The following is a 15,016-nucleotide window of genomic DNA, read 5'->3' as shown; positions in this document are numbered from 1 at the left end:
TTTGAGCTGAAACCTCAATTAGTTTCTCTGATGCAGCAGAACTGCAAGTTTCATGGACTTCCATCTGAAGATCCTTTTTAGTTCTTAACTGAATTTTTGCAGATCTGTGATACTGTTAAGACTAATGGAGTAGATCCTGAAGTCTACATGCTCATGCTTTTCCCCTTTGCTGTAAGAGACAGAGCTAGAGTGTGGTTGGACTCTCAACCCAAAGATAGCCTGAACTCTTGGGATAAGCTGGTCACTGCTTTCTTAGCCAAGTTCTTTCCTCCTCAAAAGCTGAGCAAGCTTAGAGTGGATGTTCAAACCTTCAGACAGAAAGAAGGTGAATCCCTCTATGAAGCTTGGGAAAGATACAAGCAACTGACCAAAAAGTGTCCTTCTGACATGCTTTCAGAATGGACCATCCTGGATATATTCTATGATGGTCTGTCTGAATTAGCTAAGATGTCATTGGATACTTCTGCAGGTGGATCCATTCACCTAAAGAAAACACCTACAGAAGCTCAAGAACTCATTGACATGGTTGCTAATAACCAGTTCATGTACACTTCTGAGAGGAATCCTGTGAGCAATGGGACGCCTCAGAAGAAGGGAGTTCTTGAAATTGATACTCTGAATGCCATATTGGCTCAGAATAAAATATTGACTCAGCAAGTCAATATGATTTCTCAGAGTCTGAATGGAATGCAAGCTGCATCCAACAGTACTCAAGAGGCTTCTTATGAAGAAGAAGCTTATGATCCTGAGAACCCTGCAATAGCAGAGGTAAACTACATGGGTGAACCATATGGAAACACCTATAATCCATCATGGAGAAATCACCCAAATCTCTCATGGAAGGATCAACAAAAGCCTCAACAAGGCTTTAATAATGGTGGAAGAAACAGGTTTGGCAATAGCAAGCCTTTTCCATCATCTACTCAGCAACAGACAGAGAACTCTGAACAAAATACCTCTAATTTAGCAAACTTAGTCTCTGATCTATCTAAGGCCACTGTGAGTTTCATGAATGAAACAAGGTCTTCCATTAGAAATTTGGAAGCACAAGTGGGCCAGCTGAGTAAAAGGATCACTGAAATCCCTCCCTGTACTCTCCCAAGCAATACAGAAGAAAATCCAAAGAGAGAGTGCAAGGCCATTGATATAACCATCATGGCCGAATCCAAAAAGGAAGGGGAGGACGTGAATCCCAAGGAGGAAGACCTCCTGGGATGTCCAGTGATCAATAAGGAGTTTCCCTTTGAGGAACCAAAGGAATCTGAGGCTCATCTAGAGACCATAGGGATTCCATTAAACCTCCTTATGCCATTCATGAGCTCTGATGAGTATTCCTCTTCTGAAGAGAATGAGGATGTTACTAAGGAGCAAGTTACCAAGTACCTTGGTGCAATCATGAAGCTGAATGTCAAATTATTTGGTATTGAGACTTGGGAAGATGAACCTCCCTTGTTCACCAATGAACTAAGTGATCTAGATCAACTGACATTGCCTCAGAAGAAACAGGATCCTGGAAAGTTCGTAATACCTTGTACCATAGGCAACATGATCTTTGAAAAAGCTCTGTGTGACCTTGGTTCAGGGATAAGCCTCATGCCCCTCTCTGTAATAGAGAAACTGGGAATCTTTGGGGTGAAAGCTGCTAAAATCTCATTAGAGATGGCAGACAATTCAAGAAAATAGGCTTATGGACAAGTAGAGGACGTGTTAGTAAAGGTTGAAGGCCTTTACATCCCTGCTGATTTCATAGTCCTAGATACTGGGAAGGATGAGGATGAATCCATCATCCTTGGAAGACCCTTCCTAGCCACAGCAAGAGCTGTGATTGATGTTGACAGAGATGAACTAGAATGAGGACTCCCTTGTGTTTAAAACTCGAGGTCATCCTTCTGTAAACATGGAGAGGAAGCATAAAAAGCTTCTCTCAACACAGAGTCAACCAGAGCCCCCACAGTCAAACTCTAAGTTTGGTGTTGGGAAGTCTCAACAATGCTCTGAACATCTGTGAGGCTCCATGAGAGCCCACTGTCAAGCTAGCGACATTAAAGAAGCGCTTGTTGGGAGGCAACCCAATTTTTATTTATCTAATTTTATTTTTCTTGTTCTTTCATGTTTTATCAGGTTCATGATCATGTGGAGTCACAAAACAAATATAAAAATTGAAAATAGAATCAAAAACAGCAGAAGAAAAATCACACCCTGGAGGAGGATCTCACTGGCGTTTAAACGCCAGTAAGAAGCATCTGGCTGGCGTTCAACGCCAGAACAGAGCATGGTTCTGGCACTAAACGCCCAAAATGGGCAGCATCTGAGCATTTGAATGCCAGAATTGCACCCTGGAGAAGAGCTGGCGCTGAACGCCCAGAACAAGTATGGTTCTGGCGTTCAACGCCAGAAATGGGCAACAAATGGGCGTTCAACGCCCAGAACAAGCACCAATCTGGCGCTGAACGCCCAGAGTTGTGTGCAAGGGCATTTTGCATGCCTAATTTGGTGCAAGGTTGTAAATTCTTGAACACCTCAGGATCTGTGGACCTCACAGGATTATCTTAGGATTTGTGAACCCCACAGGATCCCCACCTTCCCTCCTCATAATCCTATTTTTTTTATTCCACATCTTCTTCTTCATCTATTCTTTCTTCTTTTGCTCGAGGGCGAGCAACATTCTAAGTTTGGTGTGGTAAAATCATTGCTTATTTTGCTTTTCCATAACCATTGATGGCACCTAAGGCCAGAGAAACCTCAAAAAAAAAAAGGAGAAAAAGAAGAGAAAAGGGAAGACAAAAGCTTCCATAGCTCAGTGGTAGAACATTTGACTGCAAATCAAGAGATCCCTGAGATACCTCAGGGGATACATTTTCCCCCACACAATTATTGGGAGCAACTAAGGGTGGAACATCAAGAGCACTCCATCATCCTTCATGAAATTAGAGAAGATCAAAAAGCTATGAGGGAGGAGCAACAAAGACAAGGAAGAGACATAGAAGAGCTCAAGGACATCATTGGTTCCTCAAGAAGGAAATGCCACCATCACTAAGGTGGACTCATTCCTTGTTCTTATTTTCTGTTTTTCGTTTTCTTAATATTAAGTGCTTATCCATGTTTGTGTCTTATTACATGATCATTAGTAGTTAGTAACTATGTCTTAAAGTTATGAATGTCCTATGAATCCATCACCTCTCTTAAATGAAAAATGTTTTAATTCAAAAGAACAAGAAGTACATGAGTTTCGAATTTATCCTTGAACTTAGTTTAATTATATTGATGTGGAGACAATGCTTCTTGTTTTCTGAATGAATGCTTGAACAGTGCATATGTCTTTTGAAGTTGTTGTTTAAGAATGTTAAATATGTTGGCTCTTGAAAGAATGATGACAAGGAGACATGTTATTTGATAATCTGAAAAATCATAAAAATGATTCTTGAAGCAAGAAAAACTAGTGAATACAAAAGCTTGCAGAAAAAAAAAGGAGAAAAAAATGGCGAAAAAAAAAAGAAAAAGCAAGCAGAAAAAGCCAAAAGCTCTTAAAACCAAGAGGCAAGAGCAAAAAGCCAATAACTCTTAAAACCAAAAGGCAAGGGTAATAAAAAGGATCCCAAGGCTTTGAGCATCAGTGGATAGGAGGGCCTAAAGGAATAAAATCCTGGCCTAAGCGGCTAAACCAAGCTGTCCCTAACCATGTGCTTGTGGCGTGAAGGTGTCAAGTGAAAACTTGAGACTGAGCGGTTAAAGTCAAGGTCCAAAGCAAAAAAAAAGAGTGTGCTTAAGAACCCTGGACACCTCTAATTGGGGACTTTAGCAAAGCTGAGTCACAATCTGAAAAGGTTCACCCAATTATGTGTCTGTGGCATTTATGTATCCGGTGGTAATACTGGAAAACAAAGTGCTTAGGGCCACGGCCAAGACTCATAAAGTAGCTGTGTTCAAGAATCAACATACTGAACTAGGAGAATCAATAACACTATCTAAACTCTGAGTTCCTATAGATGCCAATCATTCTGAACCTCAATGGATAAAGTGAGATGCCAAAACTATTCAAGAGGCAAAAAGCTACAAGTCCCACTCATCTGATTGGAGCTATGTTTCATTGATAGTTTGGAATTTATAGTATATTCTCTTCTTTTAATCCTATTTGATTTTCAGTTGCTTGGGGACAAGCAACAATTTAAGTTTGGTGTTGTGATGAGCGGATAATTTATACGCTTTTTGGCATTGTTTTTAGTATGTTTTTAGTAGAATCTAGTTACTTTTAGGGATGTTTTCATTAGTTTTTATGTTAAATTCACATTTCTGGACTTTACTATGAGTTTGTGTGTTTTTCTGTGATTTCAGGTATTTTCTGGCTGAAATTGAGGGACTTGAGCAAAAATCAGATTCAGAGGTTGAAGAAGGACTGCTGATGCTGTTGGATTCTGACCTCCCTGCACTCAAAATGACTTTTCTGGAGCTATAAAACTCAAAATGGTGCGTTTCCAATTGCGTTGGAAAGTAGACATCCAGGGCTTTCCAGCAAAATATAATAGTTTATACTTTGGCCGAGTTTAGACGATGCAAATGGGCGTTGAACGCCAGTTCTACGCTGCTGTCTGGAGTTAAACGCTAGAAACACGTCACAAACCAGAGTTGAACGCCAGAAACACATTACAACCTGGCGTTAAACTCCAGAAAGAGCCTCTGCACATGCAACATTCAAGCTCAGCCCAAGCACACACCAAGTGGGCCCCGGAAGTGGATTTATGCATCAATTACTTACTTCTGTAAACCCTAGTAACTAGTTTAGTATAAACAGGACTTTTTACTATTGTATTTGACATCCTGGATTGTATTTTTGATCCTGTGATCTCGTTTTGGGGGCTGGCCATTCGGCCATGCCTGGACCTTTCACTTATGTGTTTTCATACGGTAGAGTTTCTGCACTCCATAGATTAAGGTGTGGAGCTCTGCTGTTCCTCAAAGATTAATGCAAAGTACTACTGTTTTTCTATTCAATTCAACTTATTCCGCTTCTAAGATATTCATTTGCACTTCAACATGAATGTGATGAACGTGACAATCGTCATCATTCCCTATGAACACGTGCCTGACAACCACTTCCGTTCTACCTTAGATTGAATGAGTATCTCTTGGATCTCTTAATCAGAATCTTCGTGGTATAAGCTAGATTGATGGCGGCATTCATGAGAGTCCGGAAAGTCTAAACCTTGTCTGTGGTATTCCGAGTAGGACTCTGGGATTGAATGACTGTGACGAACTTCAAACTCGCGATTGCTGGGCGTATTGACAGACGCAAATGGAGGGTGAATCCTATTCCAGCATGATCGAGAACCTCAAATGATTAGTCGTGCTGTGACAGAGCAGTTGGACCATTTTCACAAGAGGATGGGATGCAGCCATTGACAACGGTGATGCCTCCAAACGATTAGCCATGCAGTGACAGCGCATCGGACCATTTTCCAGAGAGGATCAAAAGTAGCCATTGACAATGGTGATGTCCTTACATAAAGCCAGCCATGGAAAGGAGTAGGATTGATTGGATGAAGACAGCAGAAAAGCAGAGGTTCAGAGGAACGAAAGCATCTCTATGCGCTTATCTGAAATTCTCACCAATGATTTACATAAGTATTTCTATCCTTATTTTATTATTTATTTTCGAAAACTCCATAACTATTTTATATCCGCCTGACTGAGATCTACAAGGTGACCATAGCTTGCTTCATACTAACAATCTCCATGGGATCGACCCTTACTCACGTAAGATTTATTACTTGGATGACCCAGTGCACTTGCTGGTTAGTTGTATCGAAGTTTTGAATGAAAAACAATTTATTAAGACGTGCGTACAGAGTTTTTGGCGCCGTTGCCTGAGATCACAATTTCGTGCACCAGAAAATGTAATTTTTTTTCAGAAAATTAGGTAAAAATATGTACCGGTTAAATTAACAGGTAGTGCCAACTTATGTCTATCCGGTATTGTGCAAGAATAATTAAAACAGTAGAAAACCTTAAGAAAATATTTAGAATTGAAAACCGAGTATTAATTTTAAAGGTTTGGCCCGAAATTGGGCCAAACGAACCAAAAACGCTAACGGGTTAGACCAGGCCCGAGTTGAGCCCAAACCAAACATATATATAAGCCTAAATGAAGGCCATTCAGCCTCATTCTTCATTAAACAACACACGCACCAGCAGCTGAAGTGAGGAGAAGAAGAGAGAAAAGTTACTATTCACATCCACATTCAATTGATCATATCTCGAGCTATGGTACTCCAATTCACGTGCCGTCAGCGGCTACGCGAAGCTCTCACTGAGCCATTACTCTCATCTAAGTTTTTTCGGTAAGATTTCAAAGATTCTTCTTTGTTCAGTAGCCCTAATAAATTCAAAAATGTGAGTTTTGGATTAAGTGAAATTTTGTAATTTTGAGTGTTTAGGTACACTCTAGCCCTTGATTGACATTGGATTTGGCTTCCAAAACATTTGGGTAAGGTGAGTTGTTCTTGAACCCTTGTAAATTGATTTATGGTGAGTATTAGGTTTTGATTTATGTGAAATATGTGATATTAGCTTGAATATTGGAGCTTGTTGGTGATTGTTGATGCTTGTTGGAGTGATTGGTGACTTGGATTGTGGTTGGAAGGTTAGCTTGTGCTCATTTGGGGTTTTGGTATATATTGGTAATCAGCCAAGGTATGGTTTTGGTTTCCTCTATATAATATATAATATTTCTGGACGCTTAGGATAGGGTTGAATTAAATTGGTTGTTGAGTTGTTAAATGATGAATTATGATGAATTATGATGGATTGATGATGTTTGAGTATGTTGATGAATTATGATGTTGAATTTGATAAAGATGGTGTAAAATATTTAGATTGAGATAAAAAGAGATTGATTATGATGCTTGGTATTGAGAAATTTATGATTGATGAATGTGTTGGTGGAGGATTGTTTATAATGTTATATATATTTGATAATTGAGGTTGAGAATAATGAAGTGTGAAGGAAAAATTGGTATGAATGGTGGAATGTGATACAAAGGGTAGATTTTGATGTAAATTGGAGTTTGGAAGGGTTTTAGTTTCACTTTGGTTGAGGATTGTGGAAAATTGAAACTGTGTGAACCTTTGGTAAAACTGAAATTTTGGTGAACTTCCATGAATCATATCTTGAGCTACCATGCTTGAAATTCAAAGTATTTTATATCAAATGAAAGAAAATTGAACAAGCTTTAAAATGGTTTAAATTTTGTGGAAATCTGAATTCGGTAGAAAAAGATATTATTGTAAAAAGTTTGGTGTCAAAATCTGAAATTCTACAATGTTGTAGAATTTTGTGATTTCTGGTTTGTGTGCGCACATACACCCTGTGAATTTTAAAACCTGGGCGCACCCACAGCCTTGTGCACCCGCACACACGGGGAAATGGCTACGGATGAGAGTGCTAGCACGCCCTATGCGCACACATAACCAATGAAGTTATACAACCTGTGCGCACGCACACGTGGGAAAGTGCATTCTGTTGAGGGCGCTGGCACGCCTTGTGCGAGCGAACATAATTGTAAAATTTGGTACTTGTGCATACGTACACCTCTATGCGTACGCACACTTTTTAAAAATCTCCTTGGGCGTGCTCACGCACACCCCTGTGCATATGCACATGTCCTGTTTTTCAACTTAAACTTTGTTTTAACTATTTCACCTTTCCAACAAACTTGTAAACTTCTGTGACACCTATTTAATACTCTTGGGATTAGTTTTAGGTATCAAAGCATGGGAAAGCTCCTAGGAAATTTACTTGGTATTATCTTGAAAAGTAGAGAACGGTGGGTTAGGTTTCTGGTGTATTGAGGATGGGTTTGGTTGAGAGAGAAGGAAGAGTAGTGAATTGATGATTATTGAAAATAAATTGATAAAGTAGCGAACTAATGAGTTCGGAATGAAAATGTTAAATTGACAGTGGTTGAGATGAGTCGAGGACTCGGAATGATATGATGGATCCATGATATACTAAAAATGTTTTCTGAAAACCACTAGATTATTGTTTTATACTGAAATTCTTGAGACGCTATGCGCCCGGCAGGGACGGCTTGGTTGGATCCCGCCTGTCGAAGTAGCGGCGGCGTAAGGGCGGTGGTTCGTCCCGCTTATGTTGAGATGTGAGGTCTGTGGCAATAGTATCCTGCACGCATCCCTTCGGATCACTAGAGTGTGTACGCACAAAATCCTGGATGGTGTTTCGAGCACCATATATCGGGGGTTCCCATTATGATTCTGAAGGGTGACATCTCCATGGGGATGTGTCGGGTTGGCAGTTGAACTGACAATGTGATATCACAGCCTATAGGACAAGCATTCATCATATGCATCTTGTATCTGTTTGTTTGCTTTGCCGATTTGTAATTGCTTGCCTAAGTGTATAACATGCCTAATTGTTTACTTGAATTACTTGTCATATATGTCACTACTTGTGTTTTACTTGCATTGATATTATTTGTGTTTTCTATTGGGATTGAAGAGGTTCGGAAGGCGGTGGCGATGGGATCGCATGGCGGTTAGGCTGGTGAAGGCTATGGGACAACGGTGATCTGATAGTTAGAAATCCCTTAAGATAGTTACCATATTTTATAAATGTTAAGTTTTAAAGTTATGGTTTTAATTTTAGTTAGGCTTTAAGCTTGAATCTTGTATTGATATGAAGCTCTAGGATTGCCTCTGGCATCCCAGGGTCTTATATCTTACATTACTGGGCACTGTTACCACATTGAGAACCTCTGGTTCTCATTCCACACTTTGTTGTTATTTTTCAGATGCAGGTCGCAACCCACCTCGGTGAGTTGCTTGATGGTGACAGAGCAGAGGATCTCTATCTTGTTTTGAAGTCTTTTGAGTATTTTGTTTAAGATCTCTCCCTTTTGTATTTTATTTTGCCTTAGAGGCTTACTTTATGCGAGATATTTTGTATAAGCTATTTTACTTTCAACGCTCGGTATGTCAGTATTTAACTAGTCGGCCTAAACACCGCGGGTTATGGCTAGCATCTTATGATTATTATACTCATATATAACTACATATATCTTGTTATCTTACATAGTGGATCTTATCTTTTACGCTCGTAGCTTCGTGTGAACGTTCGCGCTTTGTAATTCCATATTTGAGCTTATTTTCTTCTTCGGACTTCTAGAATTATTATTCCTTCTATATATATTGATATATGTAAAAGCCTTAGAATTGTCGTAACCTTTGATTAACCTTTGCTTTATGGCATGAGGTAAGGCTTAAGATAATTAGGGTGTTACACCTACCTCTGATTTCTATGGAAGAAGTATCTCCATACCTTCCATTAGAGCTAACAAATTTGAGCTTAAGCCTTAGTTAGTCTCTCTTTTGTAACAGAATTGCAAGTTCCATGCACTTCCATTGGAAGATCCACACCAATTCCTGTCGGAATTCTTATAAATCTGTGACATTGTTAAGACTAATGGAGTGAATCCTGAGGTCTACAGAGTTATGCTCTTTCCCTTTGCTGTTAGAGAGAGAGCTAAAATATGGTTAAATTCTCAACCTAAAGAGAGCTTAGACTCTTGGGAAAATTTAGTCAATGCTTTCTTGGCCAAATTCTTTCCTCCTCAAAAGATGAGCAAAATTAGAGTGGAAGTTCAAACCTTCAGACAAAAAGAAGGTGAATCCCTCTATGAAGCTTGGGAAAGATACAAGCAACTGATAAGGAGATGTCCTCCTGACATGCTCTCAGAATGGTCTATCCTAGGAATTTTCTATGATGGTCTTTCTGAGATGCCCAAAATATCATTAGACAGTTCTACAGGTGGATCACTCCATTTGAAGAAAATGCCTGAAGAGGTAAGAGAACTCATTGAGATGGTTGCAAACAACCAATTCTTGTACACCTTTGAGAGAGATCCTGTGAACAATGGGGTCCCTCAGAAGAAAGAAGTTTTTGAAGTTGACACTCTGAATGCCATATTGGCTCAGAATAAGATCTTGACCCAGCAGGTCAATATGATCTCTCGGCATTTGACTGGAATGCAAGCTGTAGCTGGCAACACTCAAGAAGCTTTCTCTGAAGGAGAAGCTTATGATCCTGACCAACCCACCATGAAAGAGGTGAATTACATGGGAGAACTCTATAGAAATACTTACAACCCTTCATAGAGGAATCATCCTAACTTTTCATAGAAGGATCAATAGAAGTCTCAGCAAGGCTTCAATAATAATCAAGTTGGAAGAACCCAGAACAGGTTCAACAACAGACCACCATTCCCATCTTCTCAGGAACATATGGAGATCCCTAAGCAGAGCCTTTTTGACTTGGTCACTATAGTCTCCAACCTCTCCAAGACCACTCATTGTTTCATAACTGAAATAAGATCCTCCATTAGAAATTTGGAGGTACAAGTTGGTCAACTGAGCAAGAGGATCCCTGAGACTCCTCCTGACACTCTTCCTAGTAACACTGAAGTAAACCCAAGAGAAGAGTGCAAGGCCATCACTATAGAGGTTGAGGCCAAATCTGGAGAGACTGGGATGGCGTTGAATGCCAGTGAAGAGCATCTCACTAGGCGTTCAACTCCCAAACAGGCACAAAAGCTAGCATTAAACGGCGGTGAGGAAGCCCTCACTAGGCGTTCAATGCCCAAAATGGCACTAGAGCTGGCGTTGAACGCCAGGAAAGAGGTCCCTCCTGGGCGTTCCCAACTTGGCAAAGGAACTGGCATTGAACGCCAGTAAAGGGATGTATGATGGGCATTCAACGCCCAAAGAACCACCAGAACTGGCGTTGAACGCTAGTAATGGCTTGCCTACTGAGTGTTCAGTACCCACTGAAGAAATTCCTATCCAAGAATTAAAGGAACCCAAGGCTCATATAGAGACCATGGAGGTTCCCTTGCATACACTCCTACAGTTCATGAGTTCTGATGAACACTCATCCTCTGATGAGGATGAGGACACTAGGGAAGAGCAAGTTGCTCGGTACCTAGGAGCTCTCATGAAGCTGAATGCCAAGCTATTTGGTATAAAACCTCTGAAGGAAGAACCTCAAGTGCTTTCCAAAGAACTAAATGCTTTGGTTCAGCAGAAGCTACCTCAGAAGCTTCCGGATCCCAGACGCTTCCTAATTCCTTGCACCAAAGGCACCAGGACCTTTGAGAAGGCTCTGTATGACCTAGGGTCAAGTATAAACCTTATGCCACTCACTGTAATGGAGAAACTGAGAATCTTTGAGGTACAAGCTGCAAACATCTCACTAGAGATGACAGACAAATCAATGAAGTAAACATATGGCTTAGTAGAGAATGTCTTGGTGAAGGTTGAAAACCTTTAAATCCCTGTAAACTTCATTATCTTGGATACTGGGAAAAATGAGGATGAATCCATCATCCTTAAAAGACCTTTCCTAGCCACTTCCAATGCTATCATTGATGTAGCTAAGGGAGAACTGATTCTACAACTAGGGGAGGATCACATTCTATTCAAAATGCCTCATCCCAACTCTCCTTCTGAAAAAAAAGAGATAACTGTGCAATACTTAGTGTTCCAACCATCTCTTTCAGTGCAGAGCTTTACTAAGCCCTCAAACATCAATTCTAAGTTTGGTGTTGGACAACCATCAACAAGCACTGAGAACAAAGGTACTAAGAAGAAAGTACCTAAAGGCTGGAGGGACAAGAAAGTCCCCACTGAAGGTCTCTCACCTGGCATGAGAGTTGTCTTCACCAAGAAACTAGTCATACCACATACAGTGAGTCGTGCCCTGTCTCTAGAGCATGTAGAGCTCATCCATGAGAAGACAGGAAGAAAGTTCACTATAAAGGGCGAAATTCTGAGCCCATATCCATCTCCGTAAGGAGCTAACCGTCAAGCTAATGATGTTAAAGAAGAGCTTGTTAGGAGGCAACTCAACCCTATTTAGTTATTTCTATTTCCTCTAATTTCTTAAGTTTGTTTTTCTTTACTTATTTCTTTAGGTTCATGATCATGTGCAGCAGTCAAAATAGAGACAGAAAGGTTCAGCAATGAAAACAGAATACTCTGGATAGAGTGTCTTGCTGGCGTTGAACGCCAGCCAGAGGCAGTCCCTGGGCGTTCAAATGCCCATGCAGAGGGCAGGGATTCTGAATGCCCTAGCCTCTCAGGACCAGTGGGTCCCATAGCATCTTTACCTACCACACTTCTTCCCTCTTATTTTCACACTTCCCCATACACTCTTCCCTATAAACCATAGCCCAATCACATCCATATCACTCCCCCAAATCCATCATAACTCCCACCAACCCCCACCCACTTCAAAATCAAATTTTCCTCCCATGACCGAACCCTAACCTAGCCCACTCCTATAAATACCCCTCTTACAAACCCTTCATACACACACTTCATACACTCTAAAGCCCCCTTGGCCGAATTTCCTCTCTCCCTCCATCTCCATCTATTTTCTTCTTCTTCTACTCCATTCTTCTCTTTTATTTATTTTTTCTCGAGGACGAGCAAAGCTTTTAAGTTTGTTGTGGGAAAAGCGTTGTTTTTTGCTTTCCATTACCACTTATGGCACCCAAGGTTGGAGAACCCTCTAGAAAGAGGAAAGGAAAGGCCGTAGCCACCACCTCCGAATCTTAGGGGATGGAGAGATTCATCACCAAAGCCCACCAAGACCACTTCTATGAAGTAGTGGCAGAGAAGAAGGTGATCCCTGAGGTCCCTTTTAAGCTTAAGAAGAATGAGTATCCGGAAATCCGAAGAATGATCCGAAGAAGAGGTTGGGAAGTCCTAACCAATCCCATTCAAGAAGTTGGGATCTTAATGGTGCAAGAGTTCTATGCTAATGCATGGGTCACAAAAAATCATGACATTAGTGTGAACCCAAATCCTAAGAATTGGAGCACCATGGTCCGAGGGAGAATCTTGGACTTTAGTCCGGAAAGTGTGAGGTCTGATTTTGTTCTTTTTTTTTGTTTATTCTGATTTTGATTTTAAGATTTATTATGGGTTCATTATTTTAATTTTGAAATTTCTTATTTCTGAATTCTTAATGTTCTTTATGATTTTTGTTATGATTTGTTCTTAATTTTTTTTGTTCTTGATTTTTGTTATGTTTTTTAGTTTGTTCTTGATTCTTGGTTGAGATTTTTGGTTATGTTTTCATTTTGCAAGTTTGAGTTCAGATAACAGTACAAGAAAAAGCACCCAAATAAAAAATTTGTTACAGTTGTGAGTGTTTATTTATGCAGAATATTGTTCAATACTTGTTTTAAAAAATTTTGAATTAGTTTTCAAATTATTTTTAATTTGTTGGAATTTTAACTTTTTTTCTTGTTGCAGCTTTAAAACAATTAGGTTAGCAAGGCTGGTGGTGGTAGGTAAAAAACAATTACTTGTTTTTAACTTGTTTTATGATTGATGATTTATTTTTGCTGTAATTTTTATAATTATTCTCTTATTGATCTATTGAAACTTAAAATTCACTCACACATTAGTTATCTCCACTTTTACTTTCTCTCTAGTTTTGTACTTATTCTTTGTTCCTTTCCTCAGTTAATTATGCCTATAAAGCTAATGTCAGTTGTTCATATCTTATTTTCAAAAAAAAATTGAAGTCACATATAAAACAAAAATTCAGAGAGTACGATGAAACCAAATATCGATAGAGTGAACATTCTCTGTATGTTTTATAGTTTATGTTCAGTTCTTTCGAAATCTTAATGCTTGAGAAAAAATGGACAAATTTATATGTTGATTTGGCTGGTAGTGGGTGAAATTTTAATTTGGATTAAGCTTACTAAGTCAATTGCATAGGCCATTAAGAGTAATAAAATATGATATATGGATTATCTTTTATTGAACATAAAAAGTTCTTAATTGGCTTTAGTTTTTTTATAAGTGTGAAAACAATATTTTGAGACAAGTTTCTAGTCATAATGTGCATATATACTTAATTTTTTTTTCTGTTTGCAGAATATAGGGGTTACTGTCCTATAGTGCAGTTGGTTATTATACTTTTTTATTTTTGTACTTTAATATTATCTTTTTTACTTGTTTGATTGGTTAGTATTAGTTATATACGCTTTTGTTCTCTTGTGCTGTAGGAAGAGGATGATGATGAGTGAATCTATAAAAAAAATTTAAATTTTAAGGTTACCGGCGAATTTACCGTCAGATAAATCTGCCGGTAGTTATTAATTTAATTATTAGTAAATAACATATTACCGTCATATTTACCGAGGGATAAATCTGACGGTAAAAATTATCGGCGAAAAATTTCTGACGGTAATTAGCGGCTGATAAAAAACTGCTGGCAAACAATTACCGGCGAGGTTTATACCGTCAGAATGGTAAACAAATTACCGGCGGATATTTTTGGTAATCCGACGGTATCCAGCAATTTTCTTGTAGTGATGAGTCTTAACCGATCACTCATCTAAAGAAACACAACAAAATAAATAGGGTTCATCATTGCAGAAATAGAAGTTTCTGGAAAATACTAAATAATCATTTAATAAAAAAAGATAAAGTATATTTTTTGTCCCTGAAGTTTATTAAAAACTTTTAAAATACATGTAAGTTTTATTTTGTTTTAATTTTGTCTCTGAAATTTTCGATTTGAATCAAATATACCCCTGACAGCTAAATTTTCAGAAAGTTTAGGACCAATCTAGCAATAATGCTTAATAATTATATCTGGTTTGCTAGTGTTAAAGGTTCTTGTAAAATTGTTGCTAAATTTTTTGAAAAATTAGCCGCCAAAGGTATATTTGATGTAAATTAAAAATTTCTTGCGCAAAATTGAAAGAAAATAAAACTTAAGGGCATTTTTGAAAACTTTTAACACAGTTTAAGAACAAAAAATATATTTTATCCTAAAATAATGCATATTCACAACCATAATAATAAACCATTAACATGCATTTATCTTTGGAAAATAGAATTTCATTATAAAAGTTACTAGAATAATCAAAATAGAAACCCTAAATCCTAGAGCACAATGATAAAAAAAATGAATGATAAAAAG

At 38.7% G+C, this 15,016-nt stretch overlaps 2 non-coding genes across 2 annotated transcripts; both read right to left on the bottom strand.

The window, feature by feature from the left end:
* Window positions 1-285: 285 nt before the first annotated feature.
* LOC112781314 (small nucleolar RNA R71) lies at window positions 286-393 on the bottom strand. The gene has a single exon (XR_003192098.1). It is a non-coding gene; the product is annotated as a small nucleolar RNA R71 (small nucleolar RNA).
* Window positions 394-9,636: 9,243 nt separating this feature from the next.
* Window positions 9,637-9,745, bottom strand: LOC112781711 (small nucleolar RNA R71). Its single transcript, XR_003192470.1, has one exon. It is a non-coding gene; the product is annotated as a small nucleolar RNA R71 (small nucleolar RNA).
* Between the last annotated feature and the right edge of the window lie 5,271 nt (window positions 9,746-15,016).

The sequence above is a fragment of the Arachis hypogaea genome, chromosome 19 (assembly GCF_003086295.3).
Source record: "Arachis hypogaea cultivar Tifrunner chromosome 19, arahy.Tifrunner.gnm2.J5K5, whole genome shotgun sequence".
Lineage (NCBI taxonomy): Eukaryota > Viridiplantae > Streptophyta > Magnoliopsida > Fabales > Fabaceae > Arachis > Arachis hypogaea.
Note: the sequence above shows the minus strand (reverse complement) of the source record. Positions and strands in the feature narration are given on the sequence as shown.